Raw genomic sequence first — 17,265 nt, forward strand, 5'->3', positions numbered from 1 at the left:
ATTTAAATACCCATTTGAGGAGTAAGTTGACGTTTTTGTGCTACTCTCACCCTTTGAAATTGTTGTGTATAAGGTGAACATAGAAGGATTGCGGTCACATCTGCCATAACATCTGACATCATATTACTGCATCATAACTGCCACAAAGAATAACATTTTATATTACCACCAAAAATACACTAGTAATATTGGTGACTGTATGATATGGCTCAGCCTTAGCTGAGGCACATTAAGAAGCTCGTTCATCTTTGCCAAATCGATGGCACCAGTTCTTTGCCGAGTGGTACTCAATGTACTGAGCAGCTCATGCATCAGTGGCACATGGTCCTGTTTCCAGGTCAGCAGCCATAAAAGCCAGTTAATATGTAACAAACTCCAAATAGACGTGGCTCTTCATTGCTTTGTCAACCGCCACGTGGACGAGTTGGCTGATGAAAGTTGTAATCGTAGAGGCAGTTCTGGCGTGGATGCTGCTTCCAGCATGTAAGAATACAGCTTGGTGAGAAGGTGTGATTGCGGATTAATAATAGAGTAGTATTTAGTAGTAAGAATGATGTAGCTGTTGTCTCCAGGGGGTGGGATGGGGGCAAGGGGGGGGTTTGCCTACCTCCCATCGCAGTTTCCATGAACAAACGCAAACCTCTCTTGGTTAATTAAGTTGGGTTTCCTTACAGCTTCCACTCTCTCAAGGGAAGGCCCGCTTCTTGCCTTCTTTATATTCCATATTACCTTGGGCCTTTTTATGTGGGTGCCCTTTTTAGATTTCCCTCACATAGGCAGAGAGGGCAGTTGACCACCTAGTTGGAATACACTGATGAGTCAATTACTGCACTAAGATGGAGAAAAGTAAAAAAAAAAAAAAAAAAAAAAAAAACCTTTTTCCTTGATCCAATCATGTATCCTTATCTAAAGTGACTTGGCGTGGAACTCAAACCTTTCATACCGCTTATCATCTTCCCCTATCCTAATTAATTTGAAATGCCGTTATCTGTTTAAGCCTTCTGAGAAAAAAACAAACAAAATGACTTGTGTTGTTATCTTGAGTCAACGGTCTACATGTGTTGCTCCACAGATTATGTAAAAATCTTTGTCGTTTAAAAGATTGCTGCTTGTTGTGATGTGAGTTGAGATCAGTGCTTAGGCAGTCAAGTCACACTTTGCTTGCAAGTCAGAGATAATCACACGTATCACAAGGCACCACTGGGAGGGTAAAATAAACCTTTACTATGACTTTATATTGTATAAGAGACCAAACCATCTGAAACCAAACCTTGACCGAGATCAGAACTAATCGAGACAAAGACCAAGACTTTTGGGAGCTAAGACCGAGATAACATGATGCTGTAACAAACAGTAATTTTAATTTATTCATCTTCTTTGCCGCTTGTCATCATTAAGAATGAAAAAAAAAAAAAAACCCCGAGATCAGACGATATGGAAAAAAAAAATCGTAAATTTTTTGAGGGCAGTTTTCTAATTCTACTTTAAGTTGTAAATTCTCTTTTAAAAAAAAAGGAAAAAAAAAAAAAAAAAAAGTCAAAATACTGTATATGACTTTACCATGGAAATCCCACTATTTGTGGTAAATGAGCCATCTCTGGGTCACTTTTTTTTTATATTAAAAGTTAAAAAAACAGTTGAATCTTGATCACAGTAGACTTGGGAAAATATATCGTTTGATGATATATCGCGATCAGTGTCAGTAACGCGTTTCTAAAACCTGATTACTTTCTTTCAGTAAGGAGTAATGTTCAGTTTTCAACACCAGTAATCTGATTAAAGTTAGTTTCCTTAGTGTCTGTGCGTTACTATTTTGTCATTGCCTCATGATGTATGTAGAATGAAGAATATTGTAGTCATGCACGATGAGCATTTTGAATAGAAAAAAATGCTAAAATAAAAGGTTCCCGGTACGTTTTTCAATGACAACCGCTCAGCTACTTCCTGTTTTGGTCTCGAGTCACACCTGTTGTGGGACTGAGAAAGGCGTGGGCCAGGCAGGTGAACATTAGAGCCGAGTGTTGAGACGTGCATTGGAATGTTGATCTGTGGATATCCATGAATGAAGGGTATTATTTTTCCTTCATTCTGGAGGGTATCAGCAAAAGGTTGGACCCCCTACATGCACGGCCGTTTCGTAGCTTTGCCGTTGCAACGACGGGCAGTGATCGCTCCAAGTTCATATGTGTGTACATCATATGTGTGTTGCCCATTTATGTTGTGAGGTGAGGCATTCGTTTAGCATCTTTGGGATGTATTGTAAGTCCGATTAAGTCTAAAGTACTTAGATGCCGCCGCGTTTTGTGGTCAAATTGACAACGTGTGTGTATGGCGTGCTTCCGCGTTGTGCGCGTGCACCTGCGCCTGCCCTCACCTTTGTGTTTATTGCACTGTACAATTCATTTGCGCGTTGTTGATTATTGTTTGATTATTGTGTAGTCAGTTTGCATTGTTTTACATTGACACTGATATGCTGTTAACCATAAGCTGTGATTACAAAAAAATTCCATGCAGTTTGTCATTTATTTGTTAGTTTCAGGGCTCGGAGTGGCTAAGCTAGCGCGAGTAAATGGCGCTTATGTGAAAAATTCTGATATTCCCCTTTAAAATTATCGGAAAGTCATTTACATCTGATGACATTTTTCCGTTGTCATTCTTATGTTGAGGCGGCAAAGGGAGAAAAAATGGTAAAAAGTAACTGATTTCTTTTGAAGTAACTTAGTTACTTTGAGAATGAAGTAATCAGTAAAGTAACTAGATTACTTTTTTGAGGCGTAATCAGCATTTAAATTACTTTTTTAAGTAATCTGTGACAACACTGATCGCGATAGAAAACATCACAATACGCATTGGGTTTGAATAAAATGGATCATTATATATCATCTAGATGCACTGCCACGATTTGAACATCCACAATTACTTTAGTCAAATCACATTACTGACACAGCAACCATACCGCAAGTAGCCACCTGCCATTTTCTTGCACTTATGAAAACAGATTATTAAAAACTGGCTCCCACCTACTTTCAAAGGAAAGACAAGTAATAGCAAGTAATGAAATCAAACGTCATTCAAACTCACAGTTTCAAAACAAAACAACTAACTAAATAGCATAACTAGCAATTGATGAAACAATTGGAACAGTAACTGAAGAAATAATTAGTACAGAACATGAACTTTGAAAGTTATTTCTATTCTCAGCGCTGCATTGCATGCTGGAGGCATGAGGCGCCAGTTCCAATTTTATGGGACAACAACAGTGTTGACTAGAGGTGTGCGAAATTTACAATTCTTAGATTATTCGCGATTCGGCCGTGGAAGATTCGAGAACGATTCACAAACATCCAAATTCCGATTATTGAAATATGCCAAGTAAAGCGGAACTAAAACACAGTCAGCGCGGGATTCAGGATACAATGAGGAACGGACCGAGAGTAAAAATCATGCTCAACTCATGATAACAAAACAATAATACCTGTCTACGGCCGACAGCCGCTACAAACTACGCCCACATAATTTATCACAGATAAATCTGAAATCGCCTTTATATAGAACTAGATGCGAAATGAGAGACTCGGTGGCGTTAGCACATGTATAGAAAACTAGATGCAGACTCGCTGGCATTAGTAAACAACCGCCATCTTAAAGCAGTAGACTTCTCTGACTGTTGTAATGAACCTTCCGAGCAAACCTAATTAACTCCTAAATCGGCAAAATCTTGACTTTAATCTATCTTTAAATGCTGAAACAGTTTTAAAACTTTCACATGTCGAAAGTAGACAAGGGAAATTATGGAATAACGGGAGCAATTTTAACAACTTTAACCGCTGATTCCCAACATTAAATTAATTTTTAAAAGTATTTTACAGTAGTATTTTATTTACTGTTTTTTAACTTGATACTGAAATAGTAGTTTATTTATGCCTGAGAGGATTTTTTGTACAATTTTTGTAACTAATGTGCGAAACATTGAAAGCATATTAATAGCTGGGGGGGGGGGGGGGCATCAATAATTGATTTATAATCGAATCGTTGCCTCTGAATCGTAATGGAATCAAATCGTTAGGTGCCCCAAGATTCCCACCTCTAGTTGTGATGTCTCATTGGTGAAATAAGTAGCACTACTCTTGGCAATAAAAATATAACGAATCTTGTGTAGCCCAAAGTAGCGGACTCAAAAAGTATGGCTTAGTAAAACTACTCTTAGAGGTACATTTTTCTCAAAAAGTTACTCAAGTAAATGTAACGGAGTGCATGTAAAGCGTTACTACCAGTGTTGTTAATAACGGCGTTACAATATAACGGCGTTACTAACGGCGTTATTTTTTTCAGTAGTGGGTAATCTAATTAATTACTTTTCTCATCTTGGCAACGCCGTTACCGTTACTGAGGACGGAAAGGCATGCGTTACTATGCGTTACTAAGTTGGTCGAAAAGTCTGAGGGAGACGGACTCACCGAGACGACAGAGCAGAGCAGGAGTAGGGAGGAGGCAAGAAAGTTGTGACGCCGAGCAAACGCGATGCTAGGTAGCTCCAATAATACACGTTGTAGCAGATAGCCTACAAACTACGCCCGCATGTTATGGTAGATATGGTAGACATGGTAGATATCACAAGTACTGTACATAGATATAACTAGATGCAAATTGACAGACATGGCACTAAATGAGTTAGTTGACAGCCGCCATCTTAAAGCAGTAGACTTTTTAGGACGGCTCTGTTGTAGAGAACCTTCCTAGCGAACCTAAGTAACTTTTAATCTAAAATACTTCTAAATCGGCAAAATCTTGACTTGAATCTATCTTTAAATGATGAAACAGTTTTAAAACTTTCATATGTCGAAAGTAGAGAGAATTGAACTAATGCAATAATGGGAGCAATTTTAACAACTTTTAACAGTTGATTCAGGGTAAAGGGTAAATTAGGGTAAAGAATTGGGCTCGGGCCAACTGTACCAAAAACCTTCACAAAAAACTTCCCATCGTGTGGCCAATGTTTTGTTTTTGTTTTTTTGTTTTTTTTTGAGGGGGAAAAAAAAAACAAAACTAATTATCACCAATTACTTTGCCAAGTAACTAATTACTCTTACATTCAGGTAATTGAGTTAGTAACGCAATTACTTTTTGGGAGAAGTAATTTGTAACTATAATTAATTACTTTTTTTCAGTAAGATTAACAACACTGGTTACTACCTACCCCTGGATGTATCTGGCCAAATACCCCATTTATTGGCTTGAGCAACGCAAATGGGATACATGGCGGCTGTCATGGCGGTGCAAGTGGAAAGCAAATGGAGGCTGGCTAGCGCTATGGGTCACATCACCAAGGGTTTGCTCAGTTTTTGTTTTTACAGTTGATGATTTAATCCAACAAATCATGGATGGGACAGAGAAGCCCCGCGTCATGCAACCCTATTCCCAGGTTGCCTCAAACCCAATGGCACCTCCAGTACACAAAGACACTAAACGCACAATCTACAGTACCTCACCATTCAGGCACACTCCCTTGTGGCCCACTTAAACGCTGTGCACCACCGAGCAAGTGAAAGCCCTACAAAGACACACAGGAACAAAAGAGATCAACCAGTGTGCATTGTACTCTGAACCTGCATGTCCAATTCAGTTCCTCTTGCTAAAGTAATTTCGACAAGCTCGAGGTTTCACTGTTTGAGAAAATGTACTTATTTAGCAGGTCAGCAGAGGCCATGTCATGAGTTTTTAGAGCAGTTGTACAAGCTTAGCCCAAAACGAGGCAGGAATCTGCTGATAGCATTGCAGGGAAATAGGGAGAAGGTATTTTAAGAGCATTTACATTTTTTTTTTTCTTGTGACATCAAAATTAGAATTTGCAAAAATGTTATTGTATCATGACATTTTTATTATAGTCAAAAACCTTTACAGTTTTTTTGGGGGTTTTCAATAAAGTCGTAATGTCATGAGAATCTTTAAAACTGTTTAGATCAGACATGTCCAAAGTCCGGCCCGGGGGCCAAATGAGGCCCGTGGTCAAATTTCATCCGGCCCCCAGCCTCTGTCATAAAATCAATAACGTCTGGCCCGCACACAGTCTTAATAAATTGGTCAGCAGTACTGCTACCAGCATATGAAGTAGCTTACACAATAAATGCTGCTCCTCATATACCCACTAAAAGGTAGCAGCACTCTGAGCAAAATTACCCTGTGTGACCCTTTACTCCCAATTTTCTAAAATGGCGACAATCAACAAAAAAATAGTTGACTGCGACGCCGACGCTTCAAGGATAGGTGGAAATTGGACTATTTCTTGACTAAAATACGCAACAACTGTGTCAGCCTCATTTGCAAAGAGACAGTCGCTCCTTTTACAGAGTTCAATGTGAGGTGACATTACCATACAAGACACACTGACATGTACGACAAGATTACAGGGAAGATACGTAGCGAGAAACTGAAGCAATTTGAAGCTAGTTTAATTTTACAGCATTAGTATTTCGCAATAGGGCGAGAGTGGAAAGAGAACGCCACAAAGGCTAGTTGCAAGATTGTTGAAATTATTTAATAAAAAAAAAAATAGAGCAAAGGTGACACACAGAATGGCTTGCTAAAATTTGCTTAAATATATTGTTCTACGTTAAAAGATGTCAGCCAAGGTCGGCCCCCCACATTTTTACCACACCAAATCTGGCCCCCTTTGCAAAACGTTTGGACACCCCTGGTTTAGATCCTTTATTTTGTTTTTGAATGCATACCCAACAATTTTTTCTCAGTAAAAAGGAAAAAAAAAAAAAAAACACAGAAATAGGACAAGCGTTGTCTCAACTTTCACCATCAAAATAAGATGTCAGTGTGCTTGGGTTGGAGCATGAGGCAAACAGAATACAAGCAGGATTTTGATGAGCCATGGATGGCCGCATTATTGAATTAATCAGCACCCTCTTTTAGTGATTGGAAATGTAACTGTATCCGGGCAGCAGGTGGCACGGTGGAACTCCTGCCCCTACGAACGACAGGTAAGAGGTAACATGAGCTGATAACTAGCAGTCCTACAAAATTAAGTGTGTGTGTTTCGGTAAATAGAAAGGAGAGGGTGGGTTGGTCTTTGCTGGACCCAAATTTGTTATCAAATGCAAACAGATCAATGTTTGCGTTATTTTCATCTGTACTACGGTAGTTTAAACTAATTGGACTTCACACAGTGTTACGATGTGCATTTCTAGCAGGTCTTCAAGATGCGTACAATAAGGTAGAACTACCCGTCTCCCCAACCCCCATATCTGATCCTCCTTCCCCTGGTAGGAACGAGGCAGCAGCTGGCAAAATACATCCTAAATAACGAATTAATAATGTGTATGCTAATAAGGATTTATCACATTCAAGGGATGTGAATACAATACTTTGTTGTGGCTGTTTCTGTATACTTAAAAGAATCCAAGTTGTGATGAGTAACCTAGGATGTCTAGGGAGAGATGCGAAGTAAGATAAGTACAGGAGGTTAGTCAAATTTTTTTTTTAATCTCAGACAATAGTAGGTGGTTAAATTACCTTACAAGTTTCGGCGAACACCTCCGCCTTCGTCTGAGGGTCACTGGTGATGGTGTGACGCGTCTTTATCAACTGATGGATGAAGGCGTGACTCACATGTCAGATTGACAGGCGAGTCACGCCCTCTGCTCACCATTCACTCTTCCAGGATGCTGGTCCAGCTAGAAGAGAGCATGTCCGCCCCCTCGTCCCTGTTGGTGGTCCTCAGGCCCCGCTTGCGGATCTCAATTGCCTCCCTGATCCAGCGCAAATGTTTATTTTCTTCGGTGCGGATGGCCTTTTCCCAGTCCATGATGTGGTTTTCCCTTTTGCATTGATCGGTGATGGCTGATTTGTGATGATCTCGTTGTGCTTGTTCTTTTATTGCCCTTGTTTGTCTCATTCATCCATCAGCTGATAAAGACGCATCACACCAGTGACGTGCGGTCAGGGGAGGCAGGTGAGGCAGAGCCTCACCTGTCATCATGACAAAAAAATAATTATAGCATCAAATTTATATTAATATTTGTCCATTGCTCTTTATGTATGACTCATTTCAAACATTTTTTATAGTCAAAATAGCTGAATTTGCCTATTTCCTGTTCAAATAAAGAAATGAAACGAGAGGTGCGGCAGCAACGAGTAAAGCCTCACCTCTGAATGCGCAATCCATAACAAACTGGGTTGACACATGGAAGTGGAGCGTGCTGGTTTCCGTACATCTGCATGTCGCCATTATAATGTTTCCAGATATGTTTATTTGACCTGATTTTCCACAGTCTGGCTAATGTCTTTAACCCTTAAAGTTTAATGTTTGTTAGCGACATATTTAGTTTTGCTGATGGGAAATAAAACCGCAGTGAAAAGGCACAGGTTGTGGCAGATAGTACTCTGCCGCACTGAAAGGGGGCGTACGTGACACTGGACTTTCCGTCAAAAGTGGACGCGATTAACACAACACCGGAGCTAAAAGGTTTGCTTCAAACTACGAGACAGAAGATAACTCGCGGTTTTCAAACGGACTGATACACCAGAAAAGACTGGCTATGTGTCTGTCCTTCGAAAAATCGCCTTTGCTGCTTTCCCTGCCTTTTCTTCTCAACTTGTCTGGACTAACACAAGATATTGTGACATTAAAAAACTACCACGAAGCCTCAGCAAACATGAGAGCTCGACCACTCACATTCAAAGCCTGATTGCTTTAAAAACTTTTGGAAGCTCAAGGATCGATTTGGCTTTGACGAACAGCGGAAGCTCAACGGTAGCATCCACAATGCTAAGGTAAAGGAAAACCGAAAGAATTTGAAAGACCTCATTAATGCAACCTGCATCCTAGCTAAACAGGAGTTAACATTTCGTGGTAACGATGAGCGTGTAAGCTCTTCTAAACGTGGCATATGTGTAGAACGATTATATGGTTTTGCTGAGAAAGATGAAAGGTTAGCTAGACATTTGGACACATCCACTGTGTTTTCTGGCTTGTCAAATAGAACACAGAACGATCTAATTGAAGCAATCCTCTCCATTGAGGCGGAGAGATTTTTTAAAGTAAAGGAAAATAAGGAGGACTTTTACAAAAAGGGCGTAGGTTTGCATAAGGACGATAGGGACATAACACTACCAACTTTTCAGGATGCTAAAATTGTCCCCACCAACTTTTAAGCACCCTTACCTTTTTTGCATGATAAAATGTTCAGTTATATAGAGAATTTAGATCTTTCAATAGTTCCATATGTTGTAAGGATAGAATTGACCCTACCATTATTAAGTGAATTATTTTCATTATGTTTATGTTTGCTAATAAAAAACAGACATCTATTCAGGAAGTTTTCAAAATGTTTCTTTAGTATTTTTTGAAAACAAAGGTTTGAATCGAACAGTGTATCATCTGAACCAATGCACGTAAAAGTTATTATCAGTAGATAAGGATTTATTTTGCATTGATCATTTTGCCTATTAATTAATTAGGTTCATATACATGACAAATGTGGCCCTTTGCCCCCTTCATCCAATCTGTTTGGTCTTATTAATGTCCCGTCCCCAGCAAAAAGTGTACTTACATGCAGGTTATGCTGTTATATCGTCCCTACGAATGTTGAGACCAAACCTATGCCCTTCCAAAGTAACGGCGGTTTTTGTGGTGAAGGACAGGCGCAAGACCACAGTTTTCATTTTAATCTTATATATATATATATATATATATATAAAAAAAAAAAAAAAAAAAAAAAGAGCTTAGACTAAGAAAAATACAATCGAATATTTAAAAACTAAATTTTGGCCTTAAATAAAATATTCTTTGTTTTTCTTTTCATACTTTTTGTTTAGCAATCTGTAATAAATTGATTAAAGTGTCAGAATTAAAAGTTTAAAAAAAACCTGAATATTTCACTAAAGGTCAGAATTGAATTCTGTGGTTTTGTACACCACTCTTTACTCTCATTTATGTTGCATGAATTATAGAATTGCGACGGCCAACACATTGAGGGTGTAGAGCAAATGCATGTTATTTTCTTACTTTTACGTATCGATAATATGTACCGTGTGTGCGTGTTTTGTGAAGAATGCTGATGAGATATGAAATAACCAGTAGCCAATTGAATAAGCTACCCTTTTTGGTTTATATATTTGGAAATCTGACACTAAAGGAGTCAGTGCCTCACCAACCATGAACCTCACCGCACGTCACTGCGTCACACCAACACCAGTGACCCTCTGACAAAGGCGGAAATGTTCGCCGAAACATGTCAGTTAACTAAACCACCTACTATTGTCTGGGATAAAAGAAAAATTCGACTAGTCTATAAGTGTAGGCAAAATGAACTCTACACAACAACTAAGTACAGGAGGTGCCTTGAGATATGAGTTACACAACATGCAAGGTTTTCTAGATACGAGCTGACGTTCGGACGATTTTTTTGTTTTTGCTCTGACTTGCAAGTGCAAATGAGACAAACGCATTATGGGACAATGTCAGAATTAGAAAATATTCTCAAAAAAGGGTCTACGAGCTGTTTATCACTATACTTCTTTGATTTGTTAGAGTAATTAAAATGATTGTATATTGTGCATTTAATATGACCACATACAGCAACTTTTTAGTGCACTATCTTAAATGGAAAGACATCTTTGTCATGTGCACACCAGTGGAAATTATCTTGTTTAATAAATAAATTGGACAAAAAACAATGTTATTATTCTGATGCGTAATAGTGGATAAAAAAAGGTAAATACCTTAATTTTCCAAATATAAAGCTGCTTTTTTCACCCCGCTTGTACCATGTGGCCTAGATATAGATTTTATCCGGCTAATGAGCTGAATGTCTTTTTTTTGCAAATATAAGGGAAGTCCCAAACGCATATTTTTGCAGTCGTGTCCAAGTCACCTGATTTTGAGTATCTGCCGATATAGAGTCCTGATTCGATAGTGAAAAAAATGTTTTTGTTTTTTCAATTTTTAAAATTTGAACAAAGGAACCAAACATAATGCTTCCTCTTTTTCTGGGAGTGTTGCAGAGTACAAAACGTATATATTTTTGTTTCTTTTGTTAATGCCATTGTATTCCTGGATTATTTTGTTACTTTTCACCACTCAAATTAATAAATAAATGACCCGATCCATTTCACCTGATTTCGATCCTCTGAAAAATGCCGTTATGAGCCCGATTTCCGATCACGTGATCGGACCGGGGATATGCCAAGTAAATATCCCACATCATAATGTGAACACTATCTGCTTGAAGTGTGAGAAGAATTTGCTTTTTATTTTTTTAATTTTTTGTAGCACTCCATCAATATGCCTTCCCAAACCAGAAAGTGTGACATCATTTTCAGAAGGCAACAGAAGACATGGCGGACTTTATCCATAGCAGAACCAGCAAAAATTATATTTCCAGGGAAAGTACCCGTTCAAGATCGCTTTTTCGTGACGTTCGTGATGACGAGGGCTCCTAGGAAAAATGATCTTCAATCAATCCTTACATGTTTCAACCTGAGGTGTCAGATGACAACGATTTACTCGGCATGTCAGATGGTGGTGATGACGCAGATTGTTGGCTTGACACTTCACGAAAGGAAGAGTGGTAAGCCTATGTCTAGCATCGTGATTTCTCCCTGAACCGTTCTTTTCCCAGTCATTTTGCGATATGATTATCAGCAATTTCAAAAACAGATGAGTAGTTATATAGATCAAGTAATATATGTATCACATTTGCATGAATAGACAACCTGTCAGCTGTCCTATCTACTTATGACAGGCCAGCAACAACAACAACAACAACAAAAAACAGGTCGCACTTCGATGAACAGGCAATAGGATTTGCCCTCTTATATCAACAGAATTGTATCAAATTTTAAAATTAGAAAAGCCAGTAAGGGTCTACATAGCGTCTTAGAAAAAGCAAGGTTGTATTCTCCTAGGCTTTGAGCTGTCGTCGCTGAAGTGTTAAAAACAAAGAAGCGATCGAGGAGCCAGGGAGAAATATTTGCATTTGACTCCCACAAATGATGTCCAAATCCTTGCTGAAGTTTTTTTGGGCCACTGATAGAGTTGCGAGCCTTTGTGTGAGCATTTCTTCGCTACACATCGAGATGTCATGATGAATCTCACTGGTAAAACCCAGCAAATCTTTGAAATATATAGTAAGGATAGTGTAGTGCTATACCTCCATATTGGAGTGCTGGCAAGGTCTTCTGTAAATTATGTAGTCAGGTAACGGCCAGCAGTGAGGCGCGTCCCTCGTTGCTAAAGCAGTAACTCAAAAACTAAGCTGTCAATTCTTTTTTTTTTTTTTTTGTAATATGAGTTTTGACACAGCAAATGATGCATTCAATACAATTTAACCGAGTAAAACGCTCGAGAATTGAACTCTTCATCTGCCCTCTATTCCCAGTCGTTCCGCGCCAATCGTTGATGACGTTACGCTATACCAATCAAGGACAACCTTATAGTCTATGCAGCCAGCCGTTGCTCTCCTTGGGGCGTAAACACACCTCGCTTGCTCCCGCGTGAATGCGCGCAACTTGATTACTGCTGCTGATTGATTGTGTGTATCTCAGGACCCACCTAACGTTATACTACAAGACAAGTTTCTGAAACCCCCAGCACCCAGCCAAGCACCGGGGAAAAAAAAAAAAAAGACCACTCAATAAAGAGAATGTCACTGGAGGAGTTAAGGGAAAGCGAAATCCAATATGAATACAAAAGGTAGGAATAGTTTCAGCCCCAGCGGCAAGATTGCTGGAATTGGATCGGCTACGATGAGACAAAAAACAAGGTTTACTGCTGGTGTGCAGATCAATGCCCAAATATGCAGACAAGTAAGTTAGAGAAAAGTTAACGAGTACGAAACCTATGGCATGAACACAACATCTGATAATTCATACTCATGACGACGGAGAAAATAATATCGTATTAACGACGGTCTAGCTTGAAAATCGTTAGCTATAATTGCCTTAGTCATCTCTTTGACTTCTAAATTGTTGCCACAAGAACCGAGCAGGGGAAGACTTCCTGAGGGCGGTAAAGGGAAGACAGGAAAGCTTCGCCCAGGCACGGGGGTCTCCCACAGGCCCGCCTCCATCTGGAGCTCCCAAGAAAAAAATGTTTTGTGTGTGTGTTCGTTTCTTGAAAACATTAAAATATGTGAAAGTGGTCAGTGGAGTCGATTTGCGTTTATTTATGTATACTGGAGTGATTATTGTTCTTTTTTGTGATTGAAATATTTCAACTATCCATTCAAATATGATTAACATACAGTATACGTAAGTAATTGAAATATAGTGGTACCTCGACATAGGATCGCTTCGACACATGATCTTTTCGACATTCAACGTAAAATTTGACTCCCCATGTTTCTACATCCGAGAGCATGCTCAAAATACGACGATTTATGAAAGCGCCACAGTTTCTTTCTTTTCCCGCAAGACGGACAGACGCTGGATTTTCTTGTAAAAGAAATCAACATGGTTTCCAAGAATGTTAGTGGAGGCGGTGAAAAAAGGACAAAGGTGAGGCTTTTCGTTGAAATGAAAATGGAAACGATAGAAAAATATGAGTGTGGTGTGCACATCCGTGAACTGCGTCGACAATACGGCCATAGAATGTCTACGATCTTGACAGTCTTCCGTTTGCCAGTCTTTATAAGTTAAGGTGATAATTATTATTGTGGTAACATCGCCCAAAAAATCGCCAGCTTCGTCAGGTTTTTAATCATTTATTTCAGAACTTGTGCAACACAACATGCCTACTGTCCACCCCAGTTGAATAAAGTAAAAGTAAAAAGTCCCTCTCTCACTCTGTCAAGTCAGCCACGCGGTTTTGGCGTTAGATTGCTGCCTCTATTCTGAGCGAGCAATAATGGATTTTGAGCACAGAAAACACCCCTCCTTCTCTTGCTCATTTTCCGCACACCTTTGCTGCCTCTATTCTGCTGAGTGAGCAATTATGGATTTTGAGCACACATCCTGCTCTCGCTCAATTTCTCTACTCCTGCGCTCGCCTTTTTTTTTTTCTCTCTCTGCGCGCTCAATTCAGCACACGCTACTAACGTGTCACGAAGCCAATCAATAAGAAAGCTAGTGGAAGCAAATGTGTCACGAAGCCAACCAATAAGAGAGCTAGCGGAGGGCAAACAGCCAAGTAGTGTACTTTCGCTAGCTGCTAGCTCTCTGATTGGTTGGCTTCGTGACACGCTAGTAGTGTGTGCTCAAATGTGCGTGCAGAGAGAAAAACTGAGAAATTGATCGAGAGCAGGAGGCGTGCTCAAAATCAAGTATTGCTCGCTTAAGCCTGAGTTATGGCCTCGCGTTGCTGTGACGGCGCAGCGACTACGACGTCATTCGACGGTTCTACGGCCAGGTGACAAGTTGCCCTGTAATTCACCGCCAAGCCACTAGAGGGGTGTTATGTTTGACCGGTTTTGGGGGATGCTTGTTGACTTCCTCTTGACTAGTTTAACGGAGAAAAGATAAAACAATGCAAGATGGAACGCTCGAATGTGGATCTTCAGCTCATCAACATTGAATAAATGTTGATCATACAAATGTTGGGGCGCAGGCGACGCAGAAGACGGTTTCGAGATGGTCTGTCCAACTTTTGATGCTGCATAGAGAGTTCTAGCCTCGGGTGAAAACCAGCTAGCTGTGGCGGCTAGCTTCAAACTGGCGTCGAGCACTGCGTCCAGCGTTTTGTCCGAGGTCTGCAAAGCCCTCTAGCCCGATTTGTTTGACGTGTTCTACAACCAGCCAGTGGAAAGCCATAGCAGATTTCTGGCGTTTATGGAACTTCCCAAACTGCGTTGGAAGCCTTAATGTTAACGTTATGATAAAAGCACCCAGGCACTCTCAATCAGTGAATGTATCGTGTGAACTGTTTTGACACCAAACCTGTGCTTTATTCTTCATATACTTGAAGTGTGACACGTAAATAAGTCACAGACTCACAGCAAAAATATGTACACAATAAATGATGACGTGTACCAACCAAAAATACGACATAAAGTGATAAAAAGTTTGCAGTTTTTGGCCGACTGGGTGCCCGCTTCGTGTAGCCACTCGATTCCGAACACACACATCTCGGTGGTTCTTCCATTTTTTTTTTAATTCAATCACTGACCTTGCCATTTGGCAAACTTTATTATGTCTTGACGAGACTTGCTCTTTGGTGATACTCCTGTCGGCCTGGTCCATTTTTGCTCCCAAAAAAAATAAAGTTTTACAATGGCGGTGATTTCGCGCTGAACCGGAAACAACAGTCTGAGCGAACCAATCACAGTCCATTTCCGCCACGTCATATGCGTTGACTAGGTTAGGTTCTAGGGTTTGAAAAATCAATAGGACCGCGGCGCAGGTCTGACGCGGAAGTATAACTCGGCCTTTAGAATAGAGGCAGCACAGGTGTGCAGCAATTGAGTGAGAGCAGGAGTGGTGTTTTTGGTGCTCAAAATCCATTAATGCTCGCTCAGAATAGAGGCAACAATACAACGCCATATGCGGTGTGGTCAGGTACACCACGCAAAACACATCTGCTGCATTAGAACCCGATTCTTTACATCATTATAGGTATTATTAGTATTATTATAATATTATTACGATTTTTCTTCATAATTTATGTGTTTTTCTCTGTGTAATTGTGTTTTGCAATAGTAACAGCAGCATTTATTGAGGATTTAGTGTAGGTTTTCGGGCTGTGGAACGAAATAATGGAATTACAATGTATTGTTATGGGAAAATCCTGCTCAACGACCACTTCTACTTACAAACAAGGTCCGGGAACTAATTAACTTCGTATGTAGAGGTACCATTGCACACTAAACTACATTGGCCTCCGTGAACTAGTACAGTCAGCTGAATCAACTACAAGTTTCTTGCAATGATACCGAGACCCACCAGGTGTCCCTATTTGTGCGGCAAGGTGTGCGAAAGCACCAACAAATATTGTTGACAAATGTGCCTATTCTACCCATCATTATAACACTTTGAATTGAAATAGATGTAGGTGGGAACAATACTAATACAGTAATTGTTACTGGCGTATTGACACTGTATCGTAGAAGAAAACTATCAGTTATCTATCACCAAGTGTCTGACAAGTGACATCAAACTTTTCCCGCAAACATATTACAAATCTTTCTAGTGAATAACAAGCAGCATAGATATAACTAGATTGCAATAAATTCCACATCTGACGCTGTGTCAACATCGTGCCATACGATGTAACTAAAAAGTTCCATATTGACTGTGGTCCTGCTGAAGCCACGCCGACATTGAACGGACAGGTGTTGCTTCTTACAAGTAATACTCAAAATGTTTCGCTTTGCCTAAAGCTGTGGCTCGCATAATCACAACCATCTTATCAGCGTCCGAATCCACAAAGAGGGTCAGGCAGGTGGATAAGCTAGGAGCGCCGCTGCTATCGCACTCTTTACCACAGTAAGACAAAAGAGAAAGTAATGGCTTAGCTACTGTATTATCAAAGACTCGGAGATCCCCGGGTTAAGAATAAACAAATAAATAAAAGAAAGACACCTCCGGCTTGGTTATCGTATTTGGTGGAGGATTGTGCTCACATTTGCCTCCCGATACAGGCATTGTGAGCGGGGTGAGGGGGTGGGGGGCGAGACACCTGCTCCAGCTGACCAGCTAGCATCAGGGAGGTGGAGGTGAAGTTGGGGGGTGTCGTTAGCCCGGAGCTACCCGAGTGTTATTTCATAATTTCTATCAAGAAACGCGGCGTCGAAAGCGCATTTGGGTCGCGTGGGAGAGTTAAGCGGTCGGCACTTGGTCTCGACGAAGCAGGCGAGCCAAAACACACAGCAGAGGCGGCGTTAGCACGGAAGGCTAACACGTTACAAAGAAGCACCATCGCTAGCAAAAACTGCTACAAGCCACACAGCCAGCCGAGACAACAAAAAAGAAAGATAGAAAAACAACCGTAACTCCCAAGCATCGCGTTAGCGTTTAAAACAAGGGGACGCGTTTGGATGTGAATTACACCAGCAATCGCGCGAGGGAATAAAATAAAAGGTTGTTTCCAAACCTGCTTGTGGAGCGGCGGGTGAGTATGAGGATGGTGGAGGAGGTGGGAATGATGAAGCGAGAGGTTGTTGTTGGTGGGTTACAGTCGCCAGGACTACGGTGGCTATGGCGCTGCCTCACAGGGCAACAGTTGCTAGAAAACTCCCTGCAAACTGGGAGGGGATTAGCTTGCTTTCACTTGGGCGGAAATAATGGAAATAATTAGTATAATAATAATCAGAAGGAATAACC

General features: G+C 40.4%; 1 protein-coding gene across 4 annotated transcripts in view; it reads right to left on the minus strand.

The window, feature by feature from the left end:
- Nucleotides 1-17,265, minus strand: part of rfx3 (regulatory factor X, 3 (influences HLA class II expression)) — a 35,480-nt gene extending 18,215 nt beyond the window's left edge. For 2 of the 4 annotated variants that reach the window (XM_057819781.1, XM_057819778.1), the window contains exon 1: nucleotides 17,036-17,265. The gene's annotated coding sequence lies outside the window, so the exon portion shown is untranslated. Of the gene's footprint in view, nucleotides 1-5,484; nucleotides 5,552-17,035 lie in introns of all 4 variants that reach the window. The other 2 variants (XM_057819779.1, XM_057819780.1) reach the window with 2 other exon arrangements.

The sequence above is a fragment of the Corythoichthys intestinalis genome, chromosome 17 (assembly GCF_030265065.1).
Source record: "Corythoichthys intestinalis isolate RoL2023-P3 chromosome 17, ASM3026506v1, whole genome shotgun sequence".
Classification (NCBI taxonomy): Eukaryota; Metazoa; Chordata; class Actinopteri; order Syngnathiformes; family Syngnathidae; genus Corythoichthys; species Corythoichthys intestinalis.